We start from the raw sequence: 12,975 nt of genomic DNA on the forward strand, positions 1-12,975 counted from the left end.
AGCAGTGAAATAGTGTGATATGACTTCAGATATTCTAAGAGTAGAACAGAATCTGGGAAGGGCATGTGAGTAGAGAGGCTACTTACTAACTTTTAAAGTAAGGGAATGGTGGTTGTTATATCACGGCATTAACTCTCTTCTGCCCATGTGCATCATGCCAGTGTTTGTTCAGTGGGATTTACCACTTGACAGACTCTTCCAGATTAGCAGTATACCCTTATATAGCTGCTTTGCTTATTATGCTTCTCTAGATAGTTTCGTACTCGCAGTGTTTCACAAAGTACCCAAAGTGCGGATTTGTTTCATTCAAAAACCTAGACCTGCCCTTTTTTTTTTTTTAAAGTCATGGCTGCTTTTGCAACTTGAGTCCATTGTAACAGCTTGTTATGGAAGTTCTACGAGCTGAGATAAATGCACATGCTGCTCATGTACCTATTCAAAGGTATAGTCTCATATAAATGTACTTGATATTCTCATTAAGTGTATCTTTACCTAAGTCTGCTTTTTACAGTATCAGATATAACTTTCTCTAATTAATTATATTCAGCTTTACTGTTGTATGTTTATATGCAATTTTTTTTAACCCTGTAGTGTTATGGAGGCTGTTTGCCTGACAGGCAGCAACTACTGAAAAACTGAAATTAATAGAGTTTGGTCTTGACAGCCTGCCCCAATTTTTTCACATGCTCTTTGCCAGCAAACCATTTAAGATTTTCTAATGTCAGAAATGAGGCTGCCTCAGAGCAGTCTGTTTACATCTTTATTGACAAGCTAATCCCTACTTTTTCCTGGGGCTGTGTCCCTGCAGACATCTCCTCAACCTTGTCTGTTCTAACGTGACATATCATCCATCTAAAGTAAATTTAGAATGTGCCCATCTGTGCTAAAGTCCTTTTGTATGGAAGCTTATGTACAGAATCTCATTTCTCATGTACAGAATCTCCTTTCTGTTGCTTCCAAACAAATGTAATTTTTCATTTATACAACATGCAATAGAAAGTTTGTATTTGCAAACAAACATGTAAAATAGCACAAAAGAGAACCATTTGATCATCCTTACTGAATATCTATTTAAGCAGATATAGATGACTTTTTAAAATTTTATATGTAAGCAGAAAGAGAGAGCCATGTGTACCTTTGACGTACATCGCTGTACTGTTGTGGCTGCTCAACTACAGCTTTAACACAGAATAGCACCTTTCATTGTTTAAGATCTGGAGGCACTTAACAAATGTTAAGTTGTGACATGTATACTTCATTGATTATAGTTTTCCATTGTGGCTTGGGACTTTGTTGTGTTAGGTGCTTACAGTGCAATAAAAGATCAGTTCCTGGTTGTAGTATTTGACTTGTGGTATAAGATGGGGAGCAGCAGATCATACTGGAAGAGTATTAGTACCAAACAGAAGTCCTCTTACTTATACAATGCAGAGAGCTGGGGATTGATGAGATTAAATTAGAATAGCAGGGGAGGCAGAAGAAATGTGGACATGGAACGTGGACCTCAGTGAGGAATTGTTGGGATGGGTGGAAAGTTTTAAAGGGATGCGACCACCAAGCAAGAGGAAATAAAAGTCAGTGTGGAGAGTGAAAGGAGTTGGGAAAAAAGACTGCTATTTTGATAATGTGAAAAGGGGGTCTGGTGAAGGCTTAATCTGAATAGCAGGTGGCTGTGATTTTAAGCAGTTGAGCAGTGACTGGCAAGTAGGATGTTCAATCAGTAAAATGAATGAGTTAGGAGCTGAGTCAGTTACTCTAGCAGAAGACTAGAGTTGCAGTAAGCAGGATAGTAGCATTAAGGAAGGGGTATTTGTGATGAAATATTCAGTTAAAGTCTCCATTCACAAGGCTCAGTGAAGCAAAAAGATGCATGAAAAGCAAAAAGAAAGATGACAGTAGCTCTCCAGGGCCATGAAGTTAACAGGTAAGCGAGACGAGTAGAATTAGAGGGATGGAGGAAAACAAAATGAGCTGTTAAATTGTCGAAGAGAACAGTCAGATAACATCACGGCTAGTGGGGATAAAGGAAAATTAAAAGTTGCCAATATTGCAAGGAAATAGATCAGATTATGAAAAAAACCAGAGGCAAACAAATACTTATAGCTTGTCTCCCGGACAAGGCAGGTACATACCTGTTTTAGCCATCTTCTTCAATTGACTTTATGGATATATAGAGGTGGTAGGGAAGTTAGGAAGGGCTGGAATTTTGAAGTATTCCAGTATCCATCAGGAAGCTGTGAAAGAGAAAAATTTGTAGATAGTTGCTCTCTAAATCCCCTGACACATGTATGGAGGGGAATGGTTCTATTTTTTATATATTTTACGTATTTTTATACATTTATACATTGTAAAGGAATTTATTAGAAGACACGCACAAAAAACCCAAACAAGGAACCATCTTCAACTACCTTCAGAACCTTGATGGTGTTGAAGGAAATTCCAGTCTTATGTCTTGTGTCTAGTCCTTCCTGCCAAGTGTTCATAATTTGCTTTTTTCAGGGTAGAATAGGGAATAAAATTGAGAGTGCTAACAAAGAAGCTGTGCCAAATCTTGCTATGATAATTTAAGAAATTATTGCCTCCTGCTGTTCTCTCCACATGCTTGCCAGATGTTACTGCCCTAATAGTACACCCCCTGAATTAAATCCACCTTTCTTTAGATTTTGGAAAGCAAAGAGACTGGGCTTTGCCCAGGAGTGGCTGAGACATGGGCAAACATCATCATCTGCCAACTTTGGAAGCAGCAATTTCTGGCAGATTGGTGAAGGAGAGGAGCTAAAGGCAGTAACTTTGTAAATGGCTCCATCATAATTTGTTAGAGCTTGTCTGCTGCCCTTAGAAATAGCTGCAAGGAGCAGCTGAAGAAACTGGTCCATCCCTGAGAATTTCTACTGTTTTTGAAATATTGTAGTGCTTCAGCTACCTGTCTGCAGCATAGCTGCCTCCAGATCCAAAAAACTCCCTGAAATAGCAGTAACCTAGGACATGTTTCTGAAAACCTAGATAACCCCTGTCAGACCCAGACTACTAATAGGGTCTTTGTGGACTACACTGTGTCATTGTCATGGGCTCCAAGAGAGAGACAACATGTTATTTCAGTGCCCGTGGGAAAAGAGCCGACATCTGAAGTTACCAAGGTCAATTTTGAGACTGCTCCCTACTGGAGAAGGTTAGCAAATATGTGGTAATGAGTTCCATTTTACACAGAAGAATCTGTGTAAAGCAGTGAATTAGATGGAGCCTTTGGGGGAGAAAGGAAGGAAATCTTTTGGCCATAACCAAGCATCTTTAAAGCTTTGTGACAAAGCAAAACATTTTTATTTTGTGCCTGATTGTTTTCACTGATATTTTGTTTCCTCAGGGACAGTAAGCATCTCTGTGGAAGTATTCCCCACTTCTACATCTACTGTTGAGATATATTGTACATTGTATTCACCTGTCTCTACAGATGTTTTATTGAGACATGAATTGGACCATAAGAAACTATAGAGGTGCTTTTTCCTTTGGCCAGTGGAATACATGGCTAGAGCTTGTTTCTTTCTGAAGAAGGATGAGTCAAATTGTAATTGAAAAGACAAGGCATTACCTGATACCAGATAGCACGCAATGTTTTCTCGTGGTGATTTATAATTCCCAGTTCCCATTGGTGGACCAGAGACACGAGATGGGTTTCTGGCCTGTTGTCTGCTTCCCAGAGCCAGCAGGGACAGCTTCATTCAGGATGGTAACACCATATGCTTTTAAAGTATTTAACCTGTATTACCATAATGAGATCCCCTGGCTTTCTAAATCTCTTTGACAATTCACTGGAGCAAAACAAAAAGTGGTCTTTATTTGTATTGCTTCACCACACGCATATGCATCTGAGCAATCCTGAATTTCAATCGCAGGATGCTGAATTCTTTCTTCTGCGACAATTTAAGCCAGCAACTGACACCAGCCCAGCCAATCGAAGGGACGATGGCGTCATTTGGGTCAGCTCAGCTGTGTGAAACAGAATAAAGCCGAATAGGTGACAGTAACCACTATAACAGCAAAAAGTGCTAGCTTTACTGATTTGGTTGCTTGTGACCAGGGATGTTCAGCAGCACATAATCATTACGTAAAATGCCTTTTTCTCTTTGCTAGCTAGAGAGGTGACTGTTGTATCCCCATCCAAATAGTGTCATTTTTGTTTGTCATGATCAGTTTTACATTTACAAATTGTGTAAGACTGCCTCTTCAGCACTGCTGTGTGGGAACATAATTTTTGCCTGCTTTGCCCTAGTTGAGCCGCAGGGAAGCTATAGTCCTGCAGAGTATGTGTCCAGCAGTCAGCATTGAAAAGTCATTCTCATTCACTACTCCCCTGCATTTACTCTGTCCTGGGTATCCCAGTGTTGCTGAATCACCGTGGAAAACTGTATACTGTGCTTCTAAGTCTTCATCTCTCCAGCTTCAGGGAATAAAACTGTAGTAATTACAGTGGAAAAAGGTCTGCATAAAAGAGAAATTCTGAACTGAGTGACTGTATGTCAGCCAGATTCTGTCATTGTTGATTTAATCAAAAGCTGAAAGTAGCCAGTAGTGCTTTATAGGTGCGAGATCTTGAAATTCAGTGCAAACCTGGCTTGGGAGAGACAAGCAGAGTTACAAAAGCACAGCAGTTAACAGTTTCAATTTTTAAATGCACTTTTTTTTTAATAGATGGATTCAAAGAGATGTGTACAAACAGTCATTGTGCTGCTGCAGTTGAAAAGATGGAGGCCTTAGTGCTGAAGATGGGAGGTTTAAATTTCTCTTGCATCTTTTAGTGCCAGACAATGTCTATACATGAGTGTTGAGGGTCAGTTTAATTATTTAACTAATACTGGATTTGCATAAATTGGCTTTTGTGAAAAGGCTAATAAGATGCAGTTGTAGTGGGCAGCTGAAAGTAATTTGGGTTTGAATCCAGTAATGACAGTACTAAACAGAGTTGAAATTGTAACATCAATTTTGTAAAATGTTAAATTAGTATTAAGCTGTGAAAGATAACTGCAGGATCCAAGATATTTTTTGGCTGTCTATTACTTTTAGTGCCGTTATTTTCGTATGTTAACAACATAATGGTTTTATGAGACTGTTCCATCTGTGCTTTACTTAATACCAAAGAACAAGATCACCACACTGATAGAATATGCCCTAAATTTAACACACAACAGAAAAACTCCAGTCGTTGGACTACATTCTCCTCTTAATATCTAAGAATTTATGATCTTTTTCCTATTAGTTTAAAATGAGAGTTAGAGACTGAATTTTGCCCTCTATTCAGCCATAAAGGAAAGCCCACTGTATTCAGTAGACTCTGCGCAGAGGGTGAAATGGACTGAACAAATAGCTGGCCAGTGCAAGGCTGTCCTCATAAAACCCCCCATCTCCCTTAAGCGACAGTGACTGAGGATGGAGCAACTATCCCTACAGAAATCCATCAGGTCCCCCAGTATGCCACAGTAAAGGGACCCCGCCACCTGATCAGGGAGTTGGTGGGACTTGAAAATATGTTCAATGGTGTTCCTGTGTCAGTACTGTAATAGCTCGCCTTGTCTGCTGTCATGTGAAATGCACTCTCACTTAATTGCACTCAGTATAAGTAGCAGAATATGCAGCCTCCTGCCTTTCATGATAAAAAGCCTTGTTCAGAGTTGGTAACCTAAGGCACAGAGGTATGGGAAGTGAATCAGTGAAGGCCCCCCCATGGTCTCGCGAAGCCAGCTGAACTCTGCTGCCGAGAGCCTGTCCGATCTGTAGACTGAGAGACCAGGACAGCATCTAGGCCTGGAAATACGTAGATGGAAATCAGTAAGCATGAACAGGATTTCTAAAATCATGGACAGGATTCTGGGAGGAGAGGTAGTTTGGGAGTTTCTTTAGGGATTAAGGAAGAAGACAAAAAGAAAGGAAGCAGGACAGAGAGAGGAGGACGTCACATTTATTATATTACCTACTGTGTTTGGTAGGACAAGTATTTCAAACCTCCATGGCTAGGAGAGATTGAAGTCTTCCTTGCAATTATATACTCCATGCTATTTTGTGTGAAATTAGTGGCTACACACTTACTGGCATGGTTTTTTTTAAAGTTGCAATGTTTCGTGGCCAAATCAGCTGCAGAGCTGGCAGAAGAAAAAGGAAGCATTACTACTATTACGGATGAACTTTTGTCAAGGGACAATATCATATTTTCTTGTACCATTGCATAGTCTGGAGCCTATTTTCAGTTCATTTCTAATGCATGATAACTTGCCTTCAGCACTGTGAAGATTCATTTTCAAATAATTTTTAGTGTAGAGGTTTTTAATTTAACAGTCGCTTATGCTGTAGGAAAGATATTAGTGATATTTGCATGAATGGATGTGCTCAGTTGCAGCACTGTTTTTCTGTCTTTCCAGTTTCTTAAATTCTTAAGTTTAGGCGATGAAAGGTGGAATCCTCTGTGCCATAAGTTGCACTGTATTGTATTATTATTAGGATAGCAAGCGATTCCCACTAGACGGTCTTTGTGGTCCGTTGATGCTTTAAGTAGTGTCTAGGCATGAAAGGCCGTTTGAGTTGCAGTGGGCTGATAGTCTGGGATGACATTTGAATGCAGAGAGGACAATGTATAAATGACAATGACTGGGAGAAAGGCAAAAGCGGGTCTAAACTCTCCCTATTCTCCCATGGACAGTCACCTCTCCTTTAGGATTATTTCCTCACGTGACTCTTCAGTTAGGCTTTGTCTAAGACGAAAAGTGGAACCACTGAAGGGGAGAAACTGAGGTTTCCAGACAAAGCAGAGGCTTCCAGTGCTGACACATGGCCCGTAACCCAGAGAGACAGCAAAGCTAATGAGAAGCATCACCTCTCAGGCATCACTTGCAGCATTCAAAATTGACAGAACATTTTACTTGCAGCCAAATCGTAAACACGAAATTAATTTTAGTAATGCCATATACCAGAATTGTTTCCGTGGAGAGCGAGCTTTGTGTTGCTGTTTTGAGCTTGTAGTTTACATTGCCTGATTCTCTATGAAGCAAAGAAGCTAAACCAACAACTGCAAAATTGGCTCTGAAGTCAACAGCCATTAAAGTAAATGGGCACTGAATACTCCTAGTTGTGGGGAGATTCTTGCCTAAAAATGCAGCAATAGTTTACAACTCAGTTAATAAAAATACATTAATTTATTCTGCCCCATAAGCTGGTGTGAGTGCTGATGGGTTTCCCACATGCTCCTATTGTTAAATTGCTATGAAAAGTCTGAGGAGGAGAACCCAAATAATTCAGGAAAAAATACTAAATTCTTCAATAAAAATATATAATATAGAAGAATAACATTGAAACAATATCTTCAGATATTTTAAGAAGCGGAAACAGAATTGGGTATGCCATAATTTTGTGGTCTTGTTATAAATTATTAATGTTGTTTTGGAGCATATATGTATTTTGAATTAGTATCTATGGGTGATCATTCTCTGCCATTAGCACGTAGCTATTAATTCTGTACAGCCATTTCTGTAACCGTCTTTTGACATTAATATAAGGAATGATTGTGCATTATATTTTCTGGCATGTGTACTGTAACAGTACAGTCACAGCATGTAATATCATGGTATAAGCCTTTTTATTTAAATTTTCTCCCTGAAATTTTTATTGTACAATTGCTTTTAATACCTCTTTTGTTCAGTATGTGCATTGCATGTGTATTAAAATCTACTTAGTTTACAGTCCACCTGCTACATTTGATTAAGAACAAAACTACTTAGCTGAAGGCAAAGAAAACCTATACAATGAAATCTGTCCTTGTGTGCTTGAAAGATTCAGCAGTGAGTAATCTGTCACATCATAACATGAACAAAATCAAAACACCTGAGTCATTATCATGACTCTGCTTAGTTTCAGCCCACAAAGTCACATCTAGACTATGTAGACACTGTATTTGTTGTTTTATGTATCGGTGTGCCGACACTTGTAAATACAGAGGTGTAAATGTTGCCAGCATTTAAATTAGGTTAAAAATGCTATTTATGGCTTGCATCTACAAAAAAAAAAAAATTCATAATCATCCCTAGGTGAAGACACTCATTTAACGAGCTTACAGCTCCTTGTTAATTCTGTAAAGAACACCATTTGGCAGAGCAGAATTATGAGGTTTGCATATTGATGGTGGCAGGGAAAAATAGATCTGTTTTCTATTTATGTGGTAAAATTAACTTGTGTTCTTCAGAAAATGGCACATCTCGGAGGTATTGCTCTCAAAATGATCTCAAGGTGGAAAGAAATCAGTAATTACAGCACCAGGCATTCAGTTCTGTCCTAATTTTCCCACCAGTTTTTCAATGTTTCAGCTGCCTCGGAGACTGAAAGTACTCTCATTAGGTAGCTGCAGAGGCTGCCTGCTTGCCTACTCCATCACTCTCTTGCTAGCTTTCTCTCTCGCTCCCCCTCTCTTGCTCTCCCTTTTTTTTCCCCCTCCTGCCTTGGGAGTGACTGTGAAGATCATTTGCTGGCATGATTGGCAGGTTAGAGGATTCGATCAGATGAGTTCCTCTTCGAGCAGGTCAAAAAGGCTAGTTAGCAGGAGCTGCCGAAAAATGCCAGCAGCATTCGAAATGGGAAATGTCATGACTTCGAGGCAGGGGGTGCCACCTGGAACAGAAAGCCCCCAGCTCATTAGCAAGTTACAGGATGCAAGCTTAACTGGAGGGAGCAGAGGAGGAAAGATAATACCCAATAGGGAAAATTATTGTGAAGTGGAATTGATTTCATGTATAATTTGTTTATCACTAGAGGGGACAAACGCTGTCCTCCTGACATGTGCGGAGGAGTGTGGACTATGAATGAAGCAATTTAGCATAATCTCCAGGTTGAGCTCTGGATTTAAAGAATGCCAACTTCTTTCTTCCCAACTGTGGAAATGATCAGGTCATGTTGTATTAATTAAACCTGACGTACTCTCAAATGGTTTATCTGGGCAATTTTAGCAATTTAACAGAACGTGGTAGATATGAGCTGCATTCATTATTAACACGGGGCAGTGTTTTGTTTTCTGGATGCAATGGGGTTGGGGGTTTTTTGCAAGCTGCTGTTGTAAAAAGACATGTTTCTGTTGCAAGTTGAATTACAACAGAGCTCATTTTTAATGCTTTGTCAGACTGCATAAAATCAGAATGCAGTTCCAGTTGCATGATATAATTTTATTTCGAGGAAAAGCTACATACCCTTAGAAAGTATGGATTTAAAAATAAATAAAGCGTTTAGGTTTAGTGCATAAAATGTAATCTGAAATGAAGACTACAGGGTCTGCTGGCTGTCATGGACTTAAAGAATGTTTATATAAAATATCAGCATTACAAAATGCTTAGTCTTCTCTGAGACATTCTGTAGTGGTAAAATTGCAGGCAAACTCTTCATCCCAGGCAGTTTAGCTAGCCCCTGGCTATTAATGTTGCTAACCATTCATTTGCTTCACTGGTCTGTATTTTCATATAAAAGGCCTATTGCATATCAGTAGAAATTAACTGCATAGATTTTTTTCCCCTGTAGTTTTTTTAGGAAATGTTAAGAAAATAAGATGGGATCATGGTACCTTCTGGAGTCTTTTATCGTGGTATCTTTGTGAGGCTTCGAGTCTAGCTCTGCTCCTCCTGAAGACAATGGGAGAATGCCATAGGCTTCAATGGGAGTAGGACTGGCTCCCTTATCAAAACTAACGTAGACACAACAATACCATCTCAGGCTGAGTAAATGAGATTTAAAGGCTGCAAGCTGTTCCTGAAGAACTATTTTGCAAACTATATCTCTTCTTGTTAAGGAATTTTGTCTTTTATATATTAAATGTATACTTCTCTCAGAAGTTTGCAGCTCATGCTTAAGCAGTCTCTCAGTTGAATGCTGAGGAATGTTTGCTTAGTGTTCAGATCCTTGATGATTTTTTTTTCAGCTTTCATTTTCTCCCATCCATCAAAGTTTTAAAGTTGGTAATGGAGTAGCCAGGGTTTGCTTTATTGAGTAACCACAGGCTGTTGAATTTCCCTTTCTCCACCTAATGTGAATCAGAATCAGATTTTTTAAAAGGGCTTTCTTAATCAAAATATTTGTACAGAGACTTACAGATGAGTGTTTTCTGTTTTGTATTTCATATAAAAAGCTCAGTATTAACAGTCTGCTAGTTTGCCAAAAAGAAGAGTTACTAAAGCACTGTAAACAGAGGCATTCTTTACCTTTCAAATAACTTTTTAGTGCAAAGTTCTTTCAGATAGTCACTGTGAATATTGGCTGCCATAGTCTGTGCTAATGAATGCACAGGCTCAGTCCCTTGGAAAGCTCAATAAAGAGAGCAGAATATCGGAATAAAAATATCCTCTATGGAGATCTCATGGGAGAATTTTTCCCACCTTGTGCTCTCCAGGTGTCCAACTACAATTTAAGTAAAAAATTGGAAATTACTTTCAAAAGTTCGGCAGGTATTCACTACTCAATGTCTGCTCTGGTGCTTTGTTTGAGGAAGTGACATACGTTTTAATGATTTGAATGGAGTTTGAAAATTAGACTTCTATTGGGAAAAGAGAGCAAGCTCTCTGGGAAATCTCCAAGTCCGTTAGCTCAATGGAATAAAGACAAGGATCAGTAAGCACTGGACAGACCTGCTAGACTTTAACCCTGAGATATATTTGAGGGACCTACGGTGGCTATCACGTCTATCTGCATCTGGCAGCTGCTGCTTGGACACAAGCAGAAGGATGTTTTGGCTATGAAGACAGGCAAGTGCAGATAAGCGTTTCGTAGGACTGTGTGTGACCAGGTTAGTGACCTGTGTGTGTCCTAGGTTCATGACCAAAGAAGTTATCACTCAGAATTAGAAGAGTAGTCAAACAACTAACACTTCCCGCATATCTACATTTTCTGGCAAGTAAAAGAAGTGTAGCCTGAAACAGAAGAAAGAATTTAACCATTACTTCTCATTTCTTTTTTAACCAGACAACTTCTAGTTTTTCAAAACTGACTCTGTGTTCTTAGCTTCTAGGAACTTCATAATCCAAATGAAAAATAGTAGCCAGGAAGGAATTAGTGAATGCCTTACTGTCCCTCAAACTTATTTTTCCTGTAGTTGTTTGTCATTCACTCAAATCCTGACTTTTCTATCCTAAATGAATCCTGTTTTGTTCCTTGACTCTCTAGGGAAGATCAGGCAGGAGCAGTGAGTGGGAGAATCGCATATTAATCATCTGATTTTTACATCTTATCTTTTCTCCCCCAAATTTCCGAGAAATCACTGGAACTTGCTAGTTGTGTTCTGTGAAGTTACCCATTTTTGTGAATCACTTTTCAGCCGGGAAGAAGCTCTAACACATGGTCCATATTCCATGGCAGTGACTCCTTTTATCATTACTTGTGTGTAAAAACACTTGCTATATGAATTGCTTATGTCTTTTTTTAGGAGGTGGATGTGTAGAGAGTGTTGGAAAAATCCAGTGAGGCCTGAGGTCATCTAAACAACTCTATGTAACGTGAACAGCTGTTGATGAAATGTGGTTCAATTAGTAACATTTCAACTTTTGGTTTATGTATTATATTTCGAATTAAATAGGGCAGTATAAAACAATCCATAAGTTGAACCTAGGATTGGGCCATGCCATTTTTTTAGTGTGTGTCTGTAGTCCTTAACTTTGATATCATTCACTTTTTAATTTTCTTTGCCATCTGTGTTGTTAACCATGAGCTGCGGTAAACTGATATCTCTCTCTCAAAATCCTTCTCCTAAGACTTTGCCTCACCACTTTTTTTTCTTTCTTTTTTTTTTTTTTAACTAAGTCTTACCCCTACATTAAATATCTCACAAGCTATTTACATATATTACTAATTCTTTAAGGAGGTATGTTTAGATAGATTGAGGCACATTGAAGATTTCTTGACCTGACCCTGTCAAAACCCTTGACCAGGAACTTTATGCATAAGTCTTGATTTTGCTTTTCTTAGCAGATGGAGCATTGCTTCTGGATCATTAACCCTTGCCATATTTCCTCAGAGAACTGAAAAGCTGAGACTTTCTGAATTTTCAAGTCCTGGACTTGCTCTCTTGTGTAGGCTGTACTCCTCACTCCCCCAAATCAGCTCCAAACCTCACAGTTTTCTGGGAAACTACTGTACCAGCTTGTGTGATATCGAAAGTAGGAGCGTTACTAATAACTCACAGTATTGCTTATGTCACCAGATGGCAGGACGTAGTCATCTCTCCTTCTGCCAGACTCCTAAATGCAGGGTAGAGAAACTGCAGCACACCTGGGGAATTAGAAAGATGTTTGAAATGTGCCTCAGTGGAGCAGAGTGATTTAGAAATCTAATCCTCTTTCTGTGAGTTACTGTGGAAGGCAGAGAGTAAATGCAACTCAGTCTGAATGCATGGGTCCTTAAAGAAGCATGAGAGGTTGAAAACACATCTCCAGCTGCAGGACTGTAGGAAGTGATGCTGCTCAAGAGCAGCTAGAACACTGCGGACAAAAAAGCAGGAGCTCCACCAGGTGAAGTCTGCAGAGATTCTTACCTATTTGGTGTTTCTCATGTATTTTATTTGCATGAAAACAAGCATAGTTTCTTGCTAACATTGCGAAAGCTTCAAAATTTTCAGGTCCTGTCTATTGAGCGAAGCTTTTACTGGATGTTCTGAATTTCTGTTGTTATCCACTGCGTGTTGTGATCATGATAATGCACAGAAGTTAAACAAACAATACCTGCTGTAAACCTCCTCCCTTAAGAAAACAAAAATCCCAGACCATGATGATCATCTTGATTTGAATACTATATGCAATTACATTCCATTAAGATTTCCAGCAACAGCTTGTCAACTTGGCTCTTAGTGTGTTTTTGCCTGCCATTGCAAACCATGTTGATCCACAAATTTGGTATAGTCTAAAATAAAGGGAGGGGAAAAAGATTTTAGAAGCATTTTACCCAGCTTACTCTTTAACATTAAGATTCATT

General features: G+C 39.1%; 1 protein-coding gene across 1 annotated transcript in view; it reads left to right on the forward strand.

Moving 5' to 3' along the window:
- CDK14 (cyclin dependent kinase 14) overlaps window positions 1–12,975 on the forward strand; it is a 254,406-nt gene that overhangs the window by 190,257 nt on the left and 51,174 nt on the right. The window lies entirely within an intron of this gene.

Source organism: Gavia stellata, chromosome 6 (assembly GCF_030936135.1).
Source record: "Gavia stellata isolate bGavSte3 chromosome 6, bGavSte3.hap2, whole genome shotgun sequence".
NCBI classification, from domain to species: Eukaryota; Metazoa; Chordata; class Aves; order Gaviiformes; family Gaviidae; genus Gavia; species Gavia stellata.